Below are 23,581 nucleotides of genomic sequence, written 5' to 3'. Positions count from 1 at the left end.
TCTAGTAGTCGGAATCCATATCTGGGTCTGAGATAATACTGTGTTGATGATGCCCTGGTTCCACCTCTCCAGGCAGAAGCTATGGGCTGGATTCATTGTATCACAGTAATACATTGGCAGCTGTGATCCCATACACAGATACAGAGCGAAGGTATGTCTTCACCACACAGCATTTGTATAGAGATTTCCATTGGCAGCTTTGCTAATCTCAGCCACTGTGTACATAGACGCAGCGGGACTGCTGATGCTTTAATGATTCTGGTTCCCAGCCATCCGTCCTATAGCCATGCAGAACAGCCACGTGCACCGAGGCACCAGAACCACCTTTAATGCATACGGGATCGCAGGCACAAGCAGTGACACTGTGGGCCTTATTTTGGTTCACTCTTTCTGACAAAATCCTTCTTAGATGGACAAAACCATGTGCACTGCAGGGGGGGCATATGTAAAATATGCAGAGAGAATTAGATTTGGGTGAGTTATTTTGTTTCTGTGCAGGGTAAATATAGACTGCTTTATTTTTACACTGCAATATAGATCTCACTTTGAAGTAAAACCCCACCCAAATCGAATTCTTTCTGCACAAGTAACATCTGCCCCACCTGCAGTGCACATGGTTTTGTCCATCTAAGAAAGATTTTGTCAGAAAGAGTGATCCAAAATAAGGCCCTGTGTCTGGAACAAACCATGTTGCCATATATCATTTCTGTGCAGTGTAAATAGTGGCTGCTTTTGCATGTAGCCCACAAATGTTAGCTTGATTTTTACAATGCAGCTTAGACTTACATTTGAACACACCTCACCCAAATCTAAATCACCCTGCACGTGTTACAGCTACCCCATCTGCAGTGCAGTATGCTTTTGCCCAGTTGCTGCATTTTTACTTACCATCCTGAATCGGGCCCTAAATGTCAGCGTCTGCTGCCCAATGTTCCTATTGGGATGACGGAATTCTAAGAAAAACTGAAATTTGAGTCATTGAAACATACCACGGATGGATGAGAGCGGAGTCCGCAGCAAATATCTCCATCTATGGTCCGTCATCCATTCTTATATAAAGCTGGCTCGCAAGCACATTCCAATCCCCACAGGCATCAGTGATTTCTACCTCAATCAACAGAGGAGGAACACACATGTAACAATATGGAAGAACCCCAGCCTGGTCCGGTCTGATCAAAACTGTCACAGTAATGCTGTTATATACTAGATATTATAACAGCCGTTAAAGGGAAATAAGCTCCGGTGTAAATATATGTGTCTCTGTTGTGGAGTCATACAGTAAGCACCTTCCCTTTGAACTCTAAATTTGGAGGCATCACACTGCTGAGCCTATACAAGATTTTATTTGAAGAAAATCACGGTTGTGCCTTTTTTTGGATGCCACATTTCTGAATCATAACGGAAATACGTATCTGGTTATCATAATTGGATATACACATAGTTGTATCGGTTATATTGTTGCCCTGATGAAGTCATTGTCATGACGAAATGCGTTGGCCTTTCTCTTCAGACCGAACTTACCAACCAACCAGAGATACTATTGTAATTACTTATGTACTTGGAAAAAAAACATATTATGTACATTGTCACACCTTGAAAGGTGTTTTTTATGTGTTTATACATTTTTTATTCATTTTATGTATTAAATGATATATGTGAATTGAAGTCGTTTCACTATCTCAGCGCCCTCTGAAACCTCACTTTCTTTCATATCTGGCTTTCTGATCCTGTCTAACAGAGGATCTTTCAGAGGTGCTGCTACAATCCATCCGAGCGCAGATAGGGGATCTCTCCATATATATATATATATATATATATATATATATATACAGGGCCGTAACTAGGGGGGGGCTGGGGGGTCACGCGCACCGGGCGCTGGAGGTGAGGGGCGCTGTGAGGTCCGGGGACGCTGTAGCGCAGGGACCGGCAACTGGCGGACCGCGGTCCATCTCCGGACCGCAGAAGCCAGAGCTCCGGACCTCACAGTATTTGTGTAAATATGCCAGGGGAAGTGAGACATGACGTCTCCTTCCCCTGACGAGCGAGCGTCCTATCGCGGCGCCTCACGGGGGCGGGGGCTGACGACGCGGCCAGCGTGATCATGTGGAGACGCCGCGCGCGCCAAGCCCGTCCGCCCTCCCTCCCGCCCGCCCGCCGAGTAAAGGAGCTTCCCGGCCACCCTCCTGCCCGCCGAGTGAAGGAGCTGCCCGCCCTCCCACCCGCTAAGTGAAGGAGTTGCCCGCCCTCCCACCCGCTAAGTGAAGGAGCTGCCTGCCCTCCCACCCGCTAAGTGAAGGAGCTGCCTGACGCCGCACCCCACACCTGAGCAGGGGCTGTCGAGCAAGGGCTGTCCCTGGAGAGAGTCCAGACTCCGGAAAGGGGTGCAGGCAGCGGAGCCGGGAGACACTTTTAAGTGCCTCTGCGGGTTGCGGCCTGCCCGTCCCCTAAGTACAGTATGCAGAGTTGGCATTTTTAAAAAAGGTGAGCAGAATGTGTCTTCATTGTCCCTGTATTGCCAGCATTGTCCCTGTATTCAATACAGGGACAATGCTGCCAATACAGGGACAATGCTGGCCTGTATTGGCAGCATTGTCCCTGTATTGGCAGCATTGTCCCTGTATTGGCAGCATTGTCCCCGTATTGGCAGCATTGTCCCCGTATTGGCAGCATTGTCCCCGTATTGCCAGCATTGTCATTGTATTGGCAGCATTGTGCCAGTATTGTCATTGTATTGCCAGCATTGTGCCCGTATTGCCAGCATTGTGCCCGTATTGCCAGCATTGTGCCCGTATTGCCAACATTGTCCCCGTATTGCCAGCATTGTGCCCGTATTGCCAGCATTGTGCCCGTATTGCCAGCATTGTCCCCGTATTGCCAGCATTGTGCCCGTATTGCCAGCATTGTCCCCGTATTGCCAGCATTGTGCCCGTATTGCCAGCATTGTCCCTGTATTCAATACAGGGACAATGCTGGCAATACAGGGACAATGCTGCCAATACAGGGACAATGTTGGCAATACAGTGTATTGCCAGCATTGTCCCTGTATTGCCAGCATTGTGCCTGTATTGGCAGCATTGTCCCCGTATTGGCAGCATTGTGCCCGTATTGGCAGCATTGTCCTTGTATTGGCAGCATTGTCCCTGTATTGGCAGCATTGTGCCCGTATTGCCAGCATTGTGCCCGTATTGCCAGCATTGTCCCCGTATTGCCAGCATTGTCATTGTATTGCCAGCATTGTCCCCGTATTGCCAGCATTGTGCCCGTATTGCCAGCATTGTGCCCGTATTGGCAGCATTGTCCCCGTATTGGCAGCATTGTCCCCGTATTGGCAGCATTGTCCTTGTATTGGCAGCATTGTCCTTGTATTGGCAGCATTGTCCCTGTATTGGCAGCATTGTCCCTGTATTGGCAGCATTGTCCCTGTATTGCCAGCATTGTCATTGCATTGCCAGCATTGTGCCCGTATTGCCAGCATTGTGCCCGTATTGCCAGCATTGTCATTGTATTGCCAGCATTGTGCCAGTATTGTCATTGTATTGCCAGCATTGTGCCCGTATTGCCAGCATTGTCATTGTATTGCCAGCATTGTGCCAGTATTGTCATTGTATTGCCAGCATTGTGCCCGTATTGCCAGCATTATCATTGTATTGCCAGCATTGTGCCAGTATTGTCATTGTATTGCCAGCATTTTGCCCGTATTGCCAGCATTGTGCATCTGATTGTGTGATTTTTTGGACCTCGACCAAAATCATTTCAAACTTCCGGACTCCATCAAAAATTACTTGCCTACCCCTGCTGTAGCGGCATGTTACTTTGACTCCGTCCATCTCCTACTAGCGCGGCTGCAGGAAGCGCTGATGACTTCGAAAAGACTTGCCGGACGCTGATTGGCTGAATTCAGCCAATCAGCGTCCGGCAAGTCTTTTTGAAGTCATCAGCGCTTCCCGCCGCAGCGCTAGTAGGAGACGGACGAAGTCAAAGTAAGATGCGGCTGCGGCTTCAAAGGTGAGAGGACTGTGCGGGGAGGGGGGGGTCTCCGGCGCCAGGGACAAGGCATCATTTGGTCCGGTCCCCCCTGTCAGCTGCTAACTAAGCAGCGGGGAATAAACGCTGTGCGCATGCGCACAGCGTCTATTCCCGCAGCCAGGGGGCTGGGGGCATGGCTAGAGGCTCACAGAGCCTCTGGGTCATGCCCCCATAGCGGCAAAATGGGGGCGTGGCCTCGCGGGAGAGCAGCGATTATAGGCCACGCCCCCAAATTAGGCCACGCCCCCTGAAGACGGGCCTAGCTGAAATGGCGTAGACATTGCGCAGTAAACTTTTTTGTGATTGACACCAGACCCGGAGTGATGTGCATCTTTGTTTGGTTGTACATGTTGGTGACTCTTCGCCCTCACGGGCACCTGGGCAAGTAAAACAGCTGTACCTGTCAGCAGAGGAGTTGCCGGACATTACCCAATGTGTATATATATATATATATATATATATATATATATATATATATATATATATATAGGAGTCCCCTATCCATGATCAGAATTTTTAAAGAGCAGCACCTCGGAGGGATCCTCTGTTAGACAGAATCCAAGAAACAGAAATGAAAGAAGAGTGGGGTGAGGGCGCTAAGGTAATAAAAGAACTTAAATTCACAAATAGTATTTAATACATAAAATTGATAATAAATGCATAAAAATGACCCGTTTGGGTAAACAGATGTACACCAAAAATTTTTTTTTTACATGTGCAAATAAGTCTATACAATGACAGCTCCGGTGGATTGTTAGATTCGGTCAAAGAGGAAATACCAACGCGTTTCGTCATAGCCATGACTTCATCAGGGGCAACAGTGTAACCGCTATTTATTTATTTATTAATTAACAGTTTCTTATACAGCGCGGCATATTCCGTTGCGCTTTAGAAAGGAGACAGTGATACAACAAACTGGGTATTTACAGACAGTCAAAAGGTAGGAGGGCCCTGCTCGCAAGCTTACAATCTATAGGGAAATAGGCATTGATACATAAGGATAGATACTGTATTCTTTATTGCATCAATTCCACCAGAATGCAAGGTTCCGTGACTGGTTCTGGAATTTGATAAGCTTGCCTGAAGAGATGAGTTTTCAGGGAACACTTATAGGTTTGGAGACTGGGGGAGAGTCTCATTGTGCTTGGGAGGGGATTACACAGAGTGGGTGCAGCCCGAAGAAAGTCCTGCAGTCGGGAATGGGAGCGAGTAATGAGTGTGGATGAGAGATGCAGATCTTGGGTGGAGCGTAGATGTCGGGTTGGAAGATACTTTGAGATAAGAGAAGATATGTATGTTGGTGTAGTTTAGTTTATGGCTTTGTGTGCAAGTAAAATAATTTTGTATTGAGTACGGTAGAATACAGGTAACCAATGAAGTGACTGACAGAGTAGCTTTGCAGACGATGAACGTCTGGCTAGGAAGATTTGCCGATAGGTTTATCCAAAAATGACATCCAGAAAAGAATTTACAATACAATCCAGAGTTAGGATGTCCAAAAGAACACAAACGAAATTCTCTTCAGAAAAAAACGTATAGGCTCAGCAGAATAAGACCAACAAAATAGTGAGTTTAGAGAGGATGTGCTCACAGCACTTATCCACTACAGGGAATCTGAGCCCATACAGAGATCACTGCTACCTAGCATAGTATTACTACAAGCGCACAACAGCAGAGATCAATGCTGCTTAGCCTAGTATTACTACAGGCACACAACAGCAGAGATCGGTGCTACCTAGAATAGTATTACTACAGGCACACAACAGCAGAGATCGGTGCTGCTTAGCCTAGTATTACTACAGGCACACAACAGCAGAGATCAGTGCTACTTAGCATAGTATTACTACAGGCACACAACAGCAGAGATCAGTGCTGCTTAGCATAGTATTACTGCAGGCACACAACAGCAGAGATCAGTGCTGCTTAGCCTAGTATTACTACATGCACACAACAGCAGAGATCAGTGCTGCTTAGCCTAGTATTACTACAGGCACACAACAGCAGAGATCGGTGCTACTTAGCCTAGTATTACTGCAGGCACACAACAGCAGAGATCGGTGCTGCTTAGCCTAGTATTACTACAGACACACAACAGCAGAGATTGGTGCTGCTTAGCCTAGTATTACTACAGGCACACAACAGCAGAGATCAGTGCTACTTAGCCTAGTATTACTACAGGAACACAACAGCAGAGATCAGTGCTACTTAGCCTAGTATTACTACAGGCACACAACAGCAGAGATCAGTGCTACTTAGCCTAGTATTACTACAGACACACAACAGCAGAGATCAGTGCTACTTAGCCTAGTATTACTACAGGCACACAACAGCAGAGATCAGTGCTACTTAGCCTAGTATTACTACAGGCACACAACAGCAGAGATCAGTGCTACTTAGCCTAGTATTACTACAGGCACACAACAGCAGAGATCAGTGCTACTTAGCCTAGTATTACTACAGGCACACAACAGCAGAGATCAGTGCTACTTAGCCTAGTATTACTACAGAACACAACAGCAGAGATCAGTGCTACTTAGCCTAGTATTACTACATGCGCACAACAGCAGAGATCAGCGCTACTTAGCCTAGTATTACTACAGGCACACAACAGCAGAGATCGGTGCTGCTTAGCCTCTTATTAGTACAGGAACACAACAGCAGAGATCAGTGCTGCTTAGCCTAGTATTACTACAGGCACACAACAGCAGAGATCAGTGCTGCTTAGCCTAGTATTACTACAGGCACACAACAGCAGAGATCAGTGCTGCTTAGCCTAGTATTAGTACAGGCACACAACAGCAGATATCAGTGCTACTTAGCCTAGTATTACTACAGGAACACAACAGCAGAGATCAGTGCTACTTAGCCTAGTATTACTACAGGAACACAACAGCAGAGATCAGTGCTACTTAGCCTAGTATTACTACAGGAACACAACAGCAGAGATCAGTGCTACTTATGCTGTGTACACACGGTGCAATATGATTGCTAGCGATATATTGCTAGCAATATATTGCCAGCAATCATATTGCTCAGTGTCTCCTTTTCATCAGCGATGAAAAGGAGACACTGCTACGGGGCGGAGGGGGAGTGCAGCAGCAGCAGACGCTGCTGCTGTCACTTTGAAGGGAGGAGGGAGGGAGCAGCGGCACGGGGCTGGGGAGATCAATGCTGATCTTCCCGGCGCTGACCTCCGTGAAGGGAGGAGGGAGGGAGCAGCGGCACGGGGCTGGGGAGATCAATGCTGATCTCCCCGGCGCTGACCTCCGTGAAGGGAGGAGGGAGGGAGCAGCGGCACGGGGCTGGGGAGATCAATGCTGATCTCCCGGCACAGCGATCGCCGGGGAAAGCCGCTGGTCGCAGGAGCATGCTCCAGCGACCAGCGACCAGCAGGGAGTGCACATGGGAGCGCGCAGCTGGCGATTTATCGCCAGCTGCGCACCAAATCACTGGCAATATGGTCGCTCAGCGACCATATTGCCAGCGATTTTACCTAATATTGCTCCCGTGTGTACACACCATTAGCCTAGTATTACTAGTCTACCTGCACACAACAGCAGAGATTAGTGCTACTTAGCCTAGTATTACTACATGCGCACAACAGCAGAGATCAGCGCTACTTAGCCTAGTATTACTATAGGCACACAACAGCAGAGATCGGTGCTACTTAGCCTAGTATTACTACAGTAACACAACAGCAGAGATCAGTGCTACTTAGCCTAGTATTACTATAGGCACACAACAGCAGAGATCGGTGCTACTTAGCCTAGTATTACTACAGTAACACAACAGCAGAGATCAGTGCTACTTAGCCTAGTATTACTACAGGAACACAACAGCAGAGATCAGCGCTACTTAGCCTAGTATTACTACAGGAACACAACAGCAGAGATCAGTGCTACTTAGCCTAGTATTACTATAGGCACACAACAGCAGAGATCAGCGCTACTTATCATAGTATTACTACAGGAACACAACAGCAGAGATCAGCGCTACTTAGCCTAGTATTACTACAGGCACACAACAGCAGAGATCAGCGCTACTTAGCCTAGTATTACTACAGGCACACAACAGCAGAGATCGGTGCTACTTAGCCTAGTATTAGTACAGGAACACAACAGCAGAGATCAGTGCTACTTAGCCTAGTATTACTACAGGAACACAACAGCAGAGATCAGTGCTACTTAGCCTAGTATTACTACAGGCACATAACAGCAGAGATCAGTGCTACTTAGCCTAGTATTACTACAGGCACACAACAGCAGAGATCGGTGCTACTTAGCCTAGTATTAGTACAGGAACACAGCAGCAGAGATCGGTGCTACTTAGCCTAGTATTACTACAGGCACATAACAGCAGAGATCAGTGCTACTTAGCCTAGTATTACTACAGGCACACAACAGCAGAGATCGGTGCTACTTAGCCTAGTATTACTACAGGCACACAACAGCAGAGATCGGTGCTACTTAGCCTAGTATTATTACAGGAACACAGCAGCAGAGATCGGTGCTACTTAGCCTAGTATTACTACAGGAACACAACAGCAGAGATCAGTGCTACTTAGCCTAGTATTACTACAGGAACACCACAGCAGAGATCAGTGGTGCTTAGCCTAGTATTACTACAGGCACACAACAGCAGAGATCAGTGCTACTTAGCCTAGTATTACTATAGGCACACAACAGCAGAGATCAGTGCTGCTTAGCCTAGTATTACTACATGCGCACAACAGCAGAGATCAGCGCTACTTAGCCTAGTATTACTACAGGCACACAACAGCAGAGATCGGTGCTACTTAGCCTAGTATTACTACAGGAACACAACAGCAGAGATCAGCGCTACTTAGCATAGTATTACTACAGGAACACAACAGCAGAGATCAGCGCTACTTAGCCTAGTATTACTACAGGCACACAACAGCAGAGATCGGTGCTACTTAGCCTAGTATTAGTACAGGAACACAACAGCAGAGATCAGTGCTACTTAGCCTAGTATTACTACAGGAACACAACAGCAGAGATCAGTGCTACTTAGCCTAGTATTACTACAGGCACATAACAGCAGAGATCAGTGCTACTTAGCCTAGTATTACTACAGGCACACAACAGCAGAGATCGGTGCTACTTAGCCTAGTATTACTACAGGAACACAACAGCAGAGATCAGTGCTACTTAGCCTAGTATTACTACAGGAACACCACAGCAGAGATCAGTGGTGCTTAGCCTAGTATTACTACAGGCACACAACAGCAGAGATCAGTGCTACTTAGCCTAGTATTACTACAGGCACACAACAGCAGAGATCAGTGCTACTTAGCATAGTATTACTACAGGAACACAGCAGCAGAGATCGGTGCTACTTAGCCTAGTATTACTACAGAATACACAATGGGCATGCCTGGTGCTGCCAGACAGCAGTGATAAGCACTAATGTGACAACCCCTCGGCACATTAGCACAGTGCATGTAGTTTTCCCTTCTGATTTATCACAACAAATTTCATATACAAGTTGAGTTTCTCCCGTGGGACCCAAACCATTACTGCCGCTGTATTCTGTTGTCTGCAGTAATTACATGACAGGGTATTGTCTAATCGCTGTGCCCAATTACCCCCCCACAAATGACATAACTCTCTTGTTGGATAAAATTGGCCACAGCAGCCATCTTTATTTAAACAATACAATTTTTAAACAATAATCCAAAAACATTCCCACGGAAGGTGGTCCCCGAGGCCCTCAATAAATATATATCCACACCTCTAAGCACTTCCAGGAGCTCTTACCCCCAGCCGATAGCGATTGGCTCGAGGGCACCAATTGTACACACCCAGTGCTCATTAATTAACCTCACCCAGGGGAGTCCAGCCCCCTCATGGGGCCCTCCCCGCCGCATAATTAAGCCTCAATGCCACCAACCTCGAGGACCCCCCTCCGCACAGGCCACTGTGACAAAAAGACATCCTATCAAATATTCTACCTAAACTATAAAAAATAGGGAAGGGTGGGTGGGAGCTGTTGAGAAAATCTCCCAGTGACCCCTATTTCCCGCCTGAACCCTGCTTATAAACCCCTCCAACACCCCGTTAAGCCCCTCCCCCTATGACCCTCTCCTTAGACACCCCTCCTATGACTAACCTGCTAGTCAGCTCCCTACAAACCCTGTCAGGGGAGCCTACCCCCAGGCTTTGCCTCCAGTCCGGCTCCTACATGACAGGGTATTGTCTAATCGCTGTGCCCAATTACCCCCCCACAAATGACATAACTCTCTTGTTGGATAAAATTGGCCACAGCAGCCATCTTTATTTAAACAATACAATTTTTAAACAATAATCCAAAAACATTCCCACGGAAGGTGGTCCCCGAGGCCCTCAATAAATATATATCCACACCTCTAAGCACTTCCAGGAGCTCTTACCCCCAGCCGATAGCGATTGGCTCGAGGGCACCAATTGTACACACCCAGTGCTCATTAATTAACCTCACCCAGGGGAGTCCAGCCCCCTCATGGGGCCCTCCCCGCCGCATAATTAAGCCTCAATGCCACCAACCTCGAGGACCCCCCTCCGCCACTAAGCACGAGGTTAAACCCTTAACCCCGTGCGCCCCCCCCACATCCGGAACGCTGTTTCTATTCCCTCTTGTAGTCCCAAAGACCAAACATCTATCCCCACAGCATTCAGGTGCACACCGTCACCTCTCCAAAATGCCCCGGCACCAGACTCAAGTTCCCTGTGCCTCACCACAACAGCCCCGTTCCTGGCCATAAAGCGCCCAATCGCCCTGTTAACTTTAATCCGTGCCTTATTGAGCTTGTCAGCCGACCTCGCATCCCTCCAATAATGGCGTGGCACGATGTCTGACCAAACCGTGATTAAATCCGGAAACATTGCCTATAACCGTAGGAGATCAAACTTGATATCCCGTATCAACTCCCTAAATGGTCTGCCCCCAAGGTCATTCCCGCCCACATGCAAAACTAGTATGTCGGGAACCCTATCGAGCCGAACAAAACGGTGAAATTCCTGCAGCACTCCACTCCATACCATACCGCGTTTTCCCAGCCAGCGAACCACTGCCTCCTCTCTATCCAAACCCAGCTGGCGGCCGTTCGGTCTGACATCAGCCCGTAAAGCTCCCCAAAAGACATATGAATGTCCTAAAATCCAAATCAGGCACGGAGGCTGCCCTAAAACAGAAAAAACACAGTCAACCTCAACAATCCCCTAAACGAACATAAGACCGAAAGCGAGACGATTCCCACCACCCAATACGCTTAATCAACTCATCCCCAAATCCCATTCTAGCAGCCTCAGTTGCGGCCCCAATGCGGAAAGAGTGACCCGTGTATTCCTCCCCCTTGAGGCCCAACGTCCGCAGGACTGCTCTAAACACACTTGTGAACTGAAACCGTGACAAAAAGGATCCATTCGCATGCATCAGCAAAGGATCCCTTTCCCTGCCCACTCTGACCTCCTTAAATATCCTCAGCCGTGCCACCGGGCACATATCTGAGCCTGGTACAGAGAAGAGAACTACCTTCTTCCCCCTCCCTAACTGATCCGTCTTAGACCTCCTCACCCCTAGCTCCACCCTATCCGAGTATAAATCCACATCCTCTCCTAACAAACCTCCCGGCCTGGACACGCTTGGGCTCACGAGCTCCCCAATCCGCAGTGCCCCGAAGAAGGCAAGCGAAAAAGCTACCCCGAACAACCTTTCCTCGAAATTGGAACTACAGACCTCCCCTAACTTCATGCCCATATTCTGTAACAACTGGAAAGACACCGGCCTTCTCTGATCCCGTACGACATGACCTCTCCTCCAACCTTTTAAAGCCTGCGCAATCAGGAAATTCTTAGTGAACTCAGGCCTGCCGCCTGCACGAAACCCAAAAGCCAAGCCCGCCATGCAGCGCGTGATTTTTGCCACTGACCAACCAATCTCCTTACAATGGCCTATATATAGCAAGACAGCCAACTCGTCATCATCCTCCTTTAGACCTACTACCTCACGCCATTCTAACCAGCTCCGCCATTCCTGATTGTATGCCGACCATGTATTCGGGGCCAAGGATTCCCTGATGAGCTGATCGACTACCCGTCCAGCAGAGCCCAGAGCCGACTCGGGAACCCGGTCCCCTCCCTGTCCGCCTCTGGTGCCAACTCCCGAAAACGCTCCCACTGTGAACGAGATAAAGCATCCGCAATGCCGTTAGAGACACCGGGAACGTGCCTAGCCACAACCCACAAATTCAAAGCCAGACATTCCAATACTAACTGCTGCAAAATAGTGACCACTGACGGTGAAGATGCCGACAATTGGTTAATAGCCATGACAACCCCCAAATTATCGCAGTGAAAACAAATCTTCCTATTGCGGAATAGCTCCCCCCAAACAACTACTGCTACCAAGATAGGAAACAACTCCAACAATGCCAAGTTTTTAACCATGCCTCTCTGCACCCAAGACTCCGGCCACCGGCCTACACACCAATGTCCCTGGCAATATGCCCCGAACCCACCACTCCCGGCCGCGTCTGTGAAAAGGTCTAGCTCAGTAGCGACGCATGTGTCTGACATCCACAAGGCTCTGCCGTTAAAAGCTTCCAAAAAAGTTGCCCACACCCGCAAGTCCCCTTTCAACTCACTACCTAATCTGACAAAATGATGAGGAAGAACCACCCCTGCTGTCGCTGCTGCCAGCCTCCTGCTGAAAATGCGGCCCATAGGCATAATGCGACACGCAAAATTCAATTTGCCCAGCAAGGATTGCAATTCCCGCAATCTAATCTTCTTCAACAGCAATGCCCTCCCTACCTCGGCCTTCAAACCCAGCAATTTCTCCTCGGGCAAGCGGCACTCCATATTCTCGGTATCAATGACAATACCCAAAAAACTGATCACAGTCGCAGGGCCCTCCGTCTTACCTGGAGCAAGCGGGACCCCAAAGTCTGCCGACACCCTTTCAACAGTCCTCAACAATAAGTCACATACTCCGGTCCCCCCAGGACCAATACATAAGAAGTCATCTAGGTAATGAATAACTGAACTACACCCAGAGACATCCTTAACCACCCACTCCAAAAAAGAACTAAAGGCCTCAAAATAAGCACATGACAAAGAACAACCCATCGGTAAACAACGATCAACAAAAAATTCCCCGTCCCAACAACAACCCAACAAACGCAAACTGGTTGGGTGAACCGGCAGCAAACGGAATGCCGATTCAATATCAGTCTTTGCCAACCTGGCCCCTTTCCCAAACCGCTTCACCCACTGAACAGCCGCGTCAAACGATGTATAAACCACCGTGCAGATGTTAGGGTCAATGCCATCATTGACCGACGCCCCTTTTGGAAAAGATAAATGGTGTATAAGACGAAACTTGTTCGCCTCCTTTTTTGGCACCACCCCCAATGGAGAGACTATCAAATCTGGCCATGGTGCCGACCCAAAAGGTCCAGCCATACGACCCAGCTGCACCTCCTTACGCAGTTTATCCTGCACCACCTCTGGATGCTCCCTTGCAGACTTCAAATTCCTCCTCAAGCCCCCTGAAACCTGCACGTCGGAAGGTATCTTAAAACCTTCCCTAAACCCCTCCTCCAACAACACGGCTGTCTGCTGGTCAGGATACCTACGCAGATAGCCCAGCATCCTTTCCAGCCGAACCGGTGTCTCCCCCTTTTGAATTACCGTCCCGTGACTTCCCTCTGAAGCATTTATTTGCACCATGGGTCCCTCCACACGAGGAACATTCATGTTTAAATTTGCATTTTGCCCCAAAACGACATGACCCGTCATTAAAGGCAAAGCAGAGTCCCTTCTGCATGGCCGTCCCATTTGTGGCCTCCCTCGCCCCCCCCCCCGTCCCCACGAAAGGGCTGCCCACTTTTTGTGGGAGCCGTCACCTTTAACCATAAAGCAATATCCTTATGGTCCCAACGTATGTTAGGGCGAACAGCCTTCCTCTGCCTAAACTGCTCATCGTACCTGAGCCAAGCCAAGCCCCCATACACACGGTATGCCTCTCCTATCGCATCCATGTAACAAAACAAGCCTGAACAATTGTCAGGTGCCTTCTCCCCAATTACACTAGCTAAAATAGCAAATGCTTGCAGCCAGTTCGTGAATGACCGCGGTATCAGCCGATACCGCCGCCGTTCCTCCTCCTCCTTCTTCTCCTCCTTACGGGGCCTATCCAGATTAAAACGCTCTAAAGGGAGCAATGAAAATATATCAACGTATTCCCCTTTCCAAATCTTCTCCCTCACCTTCTGCTTCAGGTGGGCCCCCAATGGCCCCTCAAAGCATACATACACCTCCCCTTTTGCAGTGTCACTGAGCCTCCCACTCTCCTCCTGCGTCCCAACACTGCCCCCTTCTGCCCCTGCACTACTGCTACTTTGCTCACCGCCGGATACCGGCACCCCGCTGCTCACCGGCACCCCACTGCTAACCGGCACCCCACTGCTAACCGGCACACTATTACTGACTGGCACACTAATGCTAGCTGGTGTGCCCGCATTCTGCGGCACCCATGCTGCCGCCGGGGACGGCCCCGCCCCCTGCCGCAAACCCACCAACCAATCTGCAAAACCACTCAATAATTCAGTAAAACCTCTACTCATTTCCCCTTGGAGGGCTAACCCTCCCCCCCCCTGACTCTGCGCTAAAGCATTAACAGACATAGAGACAGACTCACCAGGCTGCCTGGGGGCTGTGAACCCAGCAGCCGCAGGTCCAGTGTCCTGACGAACTCCAGCCAATGAGGAAGGACCAGGTATTTCTCCATCATCTGCTGACGCTGCCATCTCTCTTCTCCTGTCATCCCGACCCTCAGGTACAGCACCAGCCGGCGTGACCTCGTTGGAGGCGGAGCCAGCTGTGCGCCTCTCGCTCCGTGTACCAGGCCTGCGGTCCTCAGCCTGTACTTCTGCCCCCCTGGCACGACTCACCCCGCGCTGGGCAGCAGCATGCCCCGCATGCCCCACCGCACCAGGTCCAGTACCACGCAACGCCGGATCTTCTTGCACGTGGGGGGGATTCCCCCCGCGCGGAGGGTTCCGCCTGCTGGTTGGATTCCTCCCAGACCTGGTCCTGCGGGCGGAAGGTGCCCGGCCCGCAGCCTGGCCTGGAGGGTCCCTAACGGGGCTCCGTGAACGGCGCTGAACCCCGGGGGACACAGATGGGCTAAAGCGCTCCGGAGGCCTGGACCTCCGAGGCCGTGCACCCGCTGGAGCAGCCTCCTGCGTTGCTGCTCCCAGTCCCCCCAGCAGACCTGACATCTGCTGCTGCAGCCACTCAGCCCCTCTGGTGCCAGCTGCCTCCCTGAGGGCAGCAAGCGCAGCGGATACCTCCGCATCAGCGTTGCCTGGGGAAGCCATGGGAGATGTCACGCTGCTTAGCTGTTGAGAAAATCTCCCAGTGACCCCTATTTCCCGCCTGAACCCTGCTTATAAACCCCTCCAACACCCCGTTAAGCCCCTCCCCCTATGACCCTCTCCTTAGACACCCCTCCTATGACTAACCTGCTAGTCAGCTCCCTACAAACCCTGTCAGGGGAGCCTACCCCCAGGCTTTGCCTCCAGTCCGGCTCCTACAGGACGGGCGGCCTATTCTCAGTCTCCAGTTCCTTCTCCATTCTAGAATGCTGGGATTTTCTGATGGTGAAACCGGGGAATACTAAAGTAAGGATGCACTGAGTATTTTATGTACGGTGCTGCGGAGGTCTTTGGGTTAATAATAGTGCGCAGTGCTTTAACAGTGGTACTATAGACTGGGCAGTTTTCCTTTCATTTCCATGGTATGCACATTGGGTCTCATTCAAATTTGGGGGGGGGGGGGGGGATCATAAACTGCACATACTAATTTTAAACATAATGATAGGTTCCACCATGCTGAGGCTTGTAGTTCTACACATGATTCTGCAATATAAGAGTATATTTGAGGTTCTTCGCATCATTTTGCCCAAAAATATTGACCAGCCAACTTAGACTTTTGACAACTTTTGTGAGGTAATATTTGCATTTCCATACAGCACATTCTAAGCAGAGTGTGTCCAGACCTAGATTTCCAATTTGGGTAGATTTTCTGTTCCTTGCAGAGATGAAACAGAGAGGAACAACCGTGGGCCGAATACAAGGCGGCATGATTACGCACAGCCACTTCCCTGTTTACTTCTGGAAAGACACGTTATAAAAATGATGGCAGTCAGACGCAACTTCTGATTGGCGATTTGCAAATTGATATTTCCATGTGATAGTACGTCATTAAGGCGCCTAATGAATTATGCTGCTTGGCCTATACCTTTACTTAACTTCTTATGCCTAGAAATAACTCACACAAACACCTTATTCTAATAAATAAAGTCACGGACAACCACTGCGTAAGTTTAAACAGGTCATGAATATTTATTGTAATGGTGTGACCCCTATTTGTCTAAGGGATGGCAAAGAAAGCACTTGAAACCAGCACCAGTCCAGAGTGTTACTCATGGTAGCGACCGAAGCGCCCCAATCCGACAACACCCATTATTGTGTGGTACAGCCTGCGCTGTGACGGACATACCACCCCTTCTATGGCCTGGCGAGGACACTTCCATAAATTGTCCAATGTCCCACCACCTGAGTCGGGACTCGCCCGCCGTCCTGGCAAAGGGGGGCAATACCGCACAGCGACCACCTGACTCCCCACCTGACTGCTGGTCCAGAGCGCCTTCTCACCGATTAATAATTAAAGCTATAGAAGCCAATTTGGTGAATGGCCCGGAGGCCAGGTAGCACAGATGGAAAGGGATAGGGAGGGTGGGGATCCAGACTCGAAGAGGAAGTACTTCCTACCAACATCACCTAATATACCCCTCTCTAAACTGAGATTTCCCCTGGGAACTTTGCACTTTCTTCAATAGCTTTATTTACAACCATCAAATTCACTGGCTCTTAAATTCACTCGAGCCTATGCAGCCCTCGTTCTATCAAATTTGCACATTGAGTTATATATTTATGAAAGCACAACTATATAATATCATCTGTCATCACTATAGTACTATTTTTGGGGGATTTTCTGGGCACTTTTCTGGGCTTGTCACGTTCCACCATCAACATCAATACTTATTTATGTAGTCGCCATACAAATTATACCCTATAGGTTTTTTTTTGATATCGCAGAAAACTTTAGACTTGGCATTAGATTGCCTATTTCTCCTTCTCATATCCCAAATGGTCAAATATTTTGGTACTCTTTACTTAGAACGGTGCCCACGATTTTGATCGTGGGCATCGTTAGTAAAAAATCTTGGCCATCTCGGGCATTGAATGCACTAAAAAATCGGGTGCGATGCGACCGACGAGATGCCCGCGATTTCCCATAGGGAACAATGTTAAATGTCTCAATTGACCCAATTTTCCTGTTCAATGCCTCAATTGACCCGATTTTTCCATAGGAAACAATGTTAAATGGCCCACAGAGGCCAAATAGGCACCCTGAAGTGTGAAATGGCCCCCACAATTGTTAACGCCACCCCACGATCAACGTCAACCCGAAGCGTGGCGAGCGCAGCGAGCCCGCGAGGAGCGGCGGTACGCGTCCTACGACCTTTTCATACCCCCACTATCCACGTCGGCGTGGAGTTGAGAATAGAAAGTGTGGCAAGCGCAGCGAGCCACCGAGCCCGAAGCGTGGCGAGCGGACGCGGACAGCTGTGAAGCCCGCGAGGGGACGCGGATACCTGTGAACGTACATACACTTCAGGGTGCCTATTTGGCCTCTGTGGCCCATTTAACATTGTTTCCTATGGAAAAATTGGGTCAATTGAGGCATTGAACAGGAAAATCGGGTCAATTGAGACATTTAACATTGTTCCCTATGGGAAATCTCGGGCATCTCGTCGGTCGCATCGCACCCGATTTTTTAGTGCATTCAATGCCCGAGATGGCCATGATGGGCGCCCTTCTAAGTAAAGAGTACCAATATTTTAATTGATATTGCAGGAAAGTGACCTAAAGGCAGATGTATGTATTACTTGGGTACGAATCCTCACCAAACAATACTATGCGACTCTTCCCAATCCACCTTTCAAAAACAGCAAAAGATTGTGCGCTTAGAATTTCATAATGAGGTTGAATCAAAAACACAAAGACCGTAATTCAGGTTAGCTTGCTGCGCCTTTATTTATTGATTTCAGGATATGGGAGATTCGGTCCTTAGAACTCCCTATTTCTGGACCATAATTGCAAACATTTTGTCTCTCCTCTCTAATACCCCTTTCATATCACACAAATAACCTGGGTCTAACCAGGGTTGTTGGCGGGTGAAAGTGTGGTGTGAAAGGCCTTTTCAAAATACCTAGGTTCAGCAACACGGCATTCCGACCCGGGTTAAAGGAAGGGTTAATCTGGGGTAGGACCCTGGTTGCTGTGCAGTGTGAATGGGTAAACTGGGCCCCAGTTCATATTGTATGGAGGTGGCAGCATCAACTCCAAGTGCTGCCTCCTCCCCCGCCCCCCAATGACGCACTGCCGCTCCGTACCCCCCCTCCTTTTCTGTCATCAGCGACCTAGCTTATTGCCGGGTTGCCGTTGGGGGGCTAACCTAGCAAATACTGGGTCGCTTCCGGGACGGACCCGTGTCCAAATCCCGGGTCCGACCCGGAATTTACAATGTGAAAGGGGTATGGGAGAAGCCCAGTAAGGACTGCTGGCCGTTCATGGGCGTATCTCTCATCTCATTAGACCCCTCCTCCATCACAGGAATATGCTGCAGTCCCAGAGATAGAACATGATTCACTATCCCGGCCTTCTCCATGCGCACTGCCTCTATTCTCAAGATCATCTCGAGGCCAATCCCAGGTCGTTTTTTGCAATCCCTGGATTTGGGATTTAAAAACTCTCAATCCAAGCATTGACAATCCAGACGACACACCACTGCTCAGATGATAACTGCTGTCCTCCGTAAGTGGACTGTTCCTTTGTACGGCGCTGCGAAACACTTGTGGCGCCTTATAAATAAAATAATAATATAATAAAAGGGCAGCACATTGCGACCTCTCACATCACGCCGCACAGCCAGGTAGCCGAGTGCTGCAGGTGCTCAGCGCTGCCCAGCATAAATAACTATACACAAATGAATCACAGCATTGGCTCCAGTCCTGGGGTGGAAATCCCAGCAATGTTGGGCCAAAATCCCAGGATCCCGCTGATCCAGGGATTGGTCACCCCACACACCTATGTACAAATGTCGCACACCAAATTGATCAGCGTGAGCTTGCAATGTAGTTGTATCACTTGTATGTGTTTTACTTTTGGGAATAAGGATCATTTAGAGGGAAAAATGTGCTGGACCTGGCGCTAAGTGGGGCTATTCAGCAAGACTGTAGCAAACCTGCTGAGCGCATCTGGAAATGTCCTCTCTTTAGAATGCTGTGGTGTCAACAAAAATCATGTAGTTCTACAGCTGTGCGTGACGTGGGCATAAGGTGTGGTCCATTGTCACGTGCAATTTTTTTTGCTATATAGTGAAGGGATTACACATTACCAGCTGCCCCCTGGTCACAGCTGCCTACCCTCCTGCATTCTGCAGGAGACTCCCTGAAATAGCAGCAAACTCCCTCTCTCCCTCATTAGTCTAGCAATCTCCCTCATTTCACCTAGGCCACATTACACTGTTACATTTTTTTCGGAAAAAGGAATAAAAGATAGATACATTTACATTGAATCATCAGCGCCATTTCCCAGCACTTTACCAAGTATAGTATCTGTTACTAACTGCTTTGGGCTCATCTACAGTTGGATATAGGTCATTTAAAATGATTCCTCTCAGATGTAGCAGTACACACCCACGCTTCTAGGTGCCACGTTCACAATCTATTTTCACAATCTCTCCATATATGGAGACATCCACACATCGTTTAAGTGGAGCATGACACGCCCCCTCTATGGGGTGCTGTGCAAAATTCTATAATCTCCCTGAAACTAGTTTTCAAAAGTAGGCAAGTATGCCCCTGGTAGCCTAGCAGCGAAGCCAGACGCTGGCCAGCCATGTTTTTTGGCCGCCCGGAAACGCCTGCGTTGTACAGACCACTCCCACAAATCGGGAGTGGCCCATGCATGTGTGCAGTAGTGCTGACATCGGCAAATATTGATTTTTGCACTTCTGCAGAAAACTCTGAATCAGGCCCAGTGTTAGATATTTGGAATGAGGACTAAAGCAGATTAGTGAAGGTTGTCAACATTCATATTATTTTATTGACTTTCACATATGTATGATTTCAGCTCAATGTATTCATATTTCATTTTAGCTGCATTCTCTGCCATGTCTTTATAAAATAACATATCTTATTATTATTATTATTATTATTATTAATAATAAAAAATATAACTGGATAAGTCTGTCCTGTCTGACATGATCAGTAGGTGTGGGCAGTTGAACTCTCAGGCAATGACTGATCACCGATGCTGGTGGAAGGGGTCAGAGGTCAGACCAGCTGTAATATAGGTGTTACTTAGCAACAGTGTTGTTTGGTTACTCCTCTCATTAGCACCAATCTGCAGAAACAGTGATAAGATGATGAAACTATGGCTACCTAATGGCCTATATAGGACTGACCTGATAGTGATCTCTAAGATCACACTTTAGTTTATACCATCACTCTTTCTAGCCAGCTTGGTGAGGCCACTACTCTCCCCTCTCCACTAAATTAACTAGTTGTTTACGTACAAACCTCTATCTGACTGGCACTTCTCTATGGTAAATCAGCAGTGCACTCTCTGACTGGCACTTCTCTATGGTAAATCAGCAGTGCACTCTCTGACTGGCACTTCTCTATGGTAAATCAGCAGCGCACTCTCTGACTGACATGTCTCTCTATGGTAAATCAGCAGCACACTCTCTGACTGACATGTCTCTATGGTAAGTCAGCAGTGCACTCTGACTGACATGTTTCTATGGTAAATCAGCAGCGCACTCTCTGACTGACATGTCTCTATGGTAAATCAGCAGCACACTCTCTGACTGACATGTCTCTATGGTAAGTCAGCAGTGCACTCTGACTGACATGTTTCTATGGTAAATCAGCAGCACACTCTCTGACTGACATGTCTCTATGGTAAATCAGCAGCGCACTCTCTGACTGACATGTCTCTATGGTAAATCAGCAGCACACTCTCTGACTGACATGTCTCTATGGTAAATCAGCAGCACACTCTCTGACTGGCATGTCTCTATGGTAAATCAGCAGCGCACTCTCTGACTGACATGTCTCTATGGTAAGTCAGCAGTGCACTCTCTGACTGACATGTCTCTATGGTAAATCAGCAGCGCACTCTCTGACTGACATGTCTCTATGGTAAATCAGCAGTGTACTCTCTGACTGACATGTCTCTATGGTAAATCAGCAGTGCACTCTCTGACTGACATGTCTCTATAGTAAATCAGCAGCGCACTCTCTGACTGACATGTCTCTATGGTAAATCAGCAGCGCACTCTCTGACTGACATGTTTCTATGGTAAATCAGCAGCACACTCTCTGACTGACATGTCTCTATGGTAAATCAGCGCACTCTCTGACTGACATGTCTCTATGGTAAGTCAGCAGCTCACTCTCTGACTGACATGTCTCTATGGTAAATCAGCAGCTCACTCTCTGACTGACATGTCTCTATGGTAAATCAGCAGTGTACTCTCTGACTGACATGTCTCTATGGTAAGTCAGCAGTGCACTCTCTGACTGACATGTCTCTATGGTAAGTCAGCAGCGCACTCTCTGACTGACATGTCTCTATGGTAAATCAGTAATGTACTCTCTGACTGACATGTCTCTATGGTAAATCAGCAGCTCACTCTCTGACTGACATGTCTCTATGGTAAGTCAGCAGCTCACTCTCTGACTGACATGTCTCTATGGTAAATCAGCAGCACACTCTCTGACTGGCATGTCTCTATGGTAAGTCAGCGTACTCTCTGACTGACATGTTTCTATGGTAAATCAGCAGCGCACTCTCTGACTGACATGTCTCTATGGTAAATCAGCAGTGCACTCTCTGACTGACATGTTTCTATGGTAAATCAGCAGCGCACTCTCTGACTGACATGTCTCTATAGTAAATCAGCAGCGCACTCTCTGACTGACATGTCTCTATGGTAAGTCAGCGCACTCTCTGACTGACATGTTTCTATGGTAAATCAGCAGCGCACTCTCTGACTGACATGTCTCTATGGTAAATCAGCAGCGCACTCTCTGACTGGCATGTCTCTATGGTAAGTCAGCCGCTCACTCTCTGACTGACATGTCTCTATAGTAAGTCAGCGCACTCTCTGACTGACATGTCTCTATGGTGAGTCAGCAGCGCACTCTCTGACTGACATGTCTCAATGGTAAATCAGCAGCTCACTCTCTGACTGGCATGTCTCTATGGTAAGTCAGCGTACTCTCTGACTGACATGTCTCTATGGTAAATCAGCAGTGCACTCTCTGACTGACATGTCTCTATGGTAAATCAGCAGTGCACTCTCTGACTGACATGTCTCTATGGTAAATCAGCAGTGCACTCTCTGACTGACATGTCTCTATGGTAAATCAGCAGTGCACTCTCTGACTGACATGTCTCTATGGTAAGTCAGCAGTGCACTCTATGACTGACATGTCTCTATGGTAAATCAGCAGTGCACTCTCTGACTGACATGTTTCTATGGTAAATCAGCAGCGCACTCTCTGACTGACATGTCTCTATGGTAAATCAGCAGCGCACTCTCTGACTGACATGTCTCTATGGTAAGTCAGCGCACTCTCTGACTGACATGTTTCTATGGTAAATCAGCAGTGTACTCTCTGACTGGCATGTCTCTATGGTAAGTCAGCCGCTCACTCTCTGACTGACATGTCTCTATGGTAAGTCAGCAGCTCACTCTCTGACTGACATGTCTCTATGGTAAATCAGCAGCTCACTCTCTGACTGACATGTCTCTATGGTAAATCAGCAGCGCACTCTCTGACTGACATGTCTCTATGGTAAGTCAGCCGCGCACTCTCTGACTGACATGTCTCTATGGTAAATCAGCAGTGTACTCTCTGACTGACATGTCTCTATGGTAAGTCAGCCGCGCACTCTCTGACTGGCATGTCTCTATGGTAAGTCAGCCGCTCACTCTCTGACTGACATGTCTCTATAGTAAGTCAGCGCACTCTCTGACTGACATGTCTCTATGGTGAGTCAGCAGCGCACTCTCTGACTGACATGTCTCAATGGTAAATCAGCAGCTCACTCTCTGACTGACATGTCTCTATGGTAAATCAGTAGCACACTCTCTGACTGACATGTCTCTATGGTAAATCAGCAGCACACTCTCTGACTGGCATGTCTCTATGGTAAATCAGCAGTGCACTCTCTGACTGACATGTCTCTATGGTAAGTCAGCAGCACACTCTCTGACTGCCATGTCTCTATGGTAAATCAGCAGTGCACTCTCTGACTGACATGTCTCTATGGTAAATCAGTAATGTACTCTCTGACTGACATGTCTCTATGGTAAATCAGCAGCTCACTCTCTGACTGACATGTCTC

At 48.3% G+C, this 23,581-nt stretch overlaps 1 protein-coding gene across 5 annotated transcripts in view; it reads left to right on the top strand.

Annotated features, from left to right (window-relative positions):
• The window catches only part of TTC7A (tetratricopeptide repeat domain 7A), a 368,146-nt gene that overhangs the window by 91,965 nt on the left and 252,600 nt on the right, over positions 1-23,581 (top strand). The window lies entirely within an intron of this gene.

Source organism: Crinia signifera, chromosome 3 (genome assembly GCF_055691185.1).
Source record: "Crinia signifera chromosome 3, ASM5569118v1, whole genome shotgun sequence".
In the NCBI taxonomy this organism is placed as follows: domain Eukaryota; kingdom Metazoa; phylum Chordata; class Amphibia; order Anura; family Myobatrachidae; genus Crinia; species Crinia signifera.
This window is presented reverse-complemented; position numbering and strand designations above follow the sequence as displayed.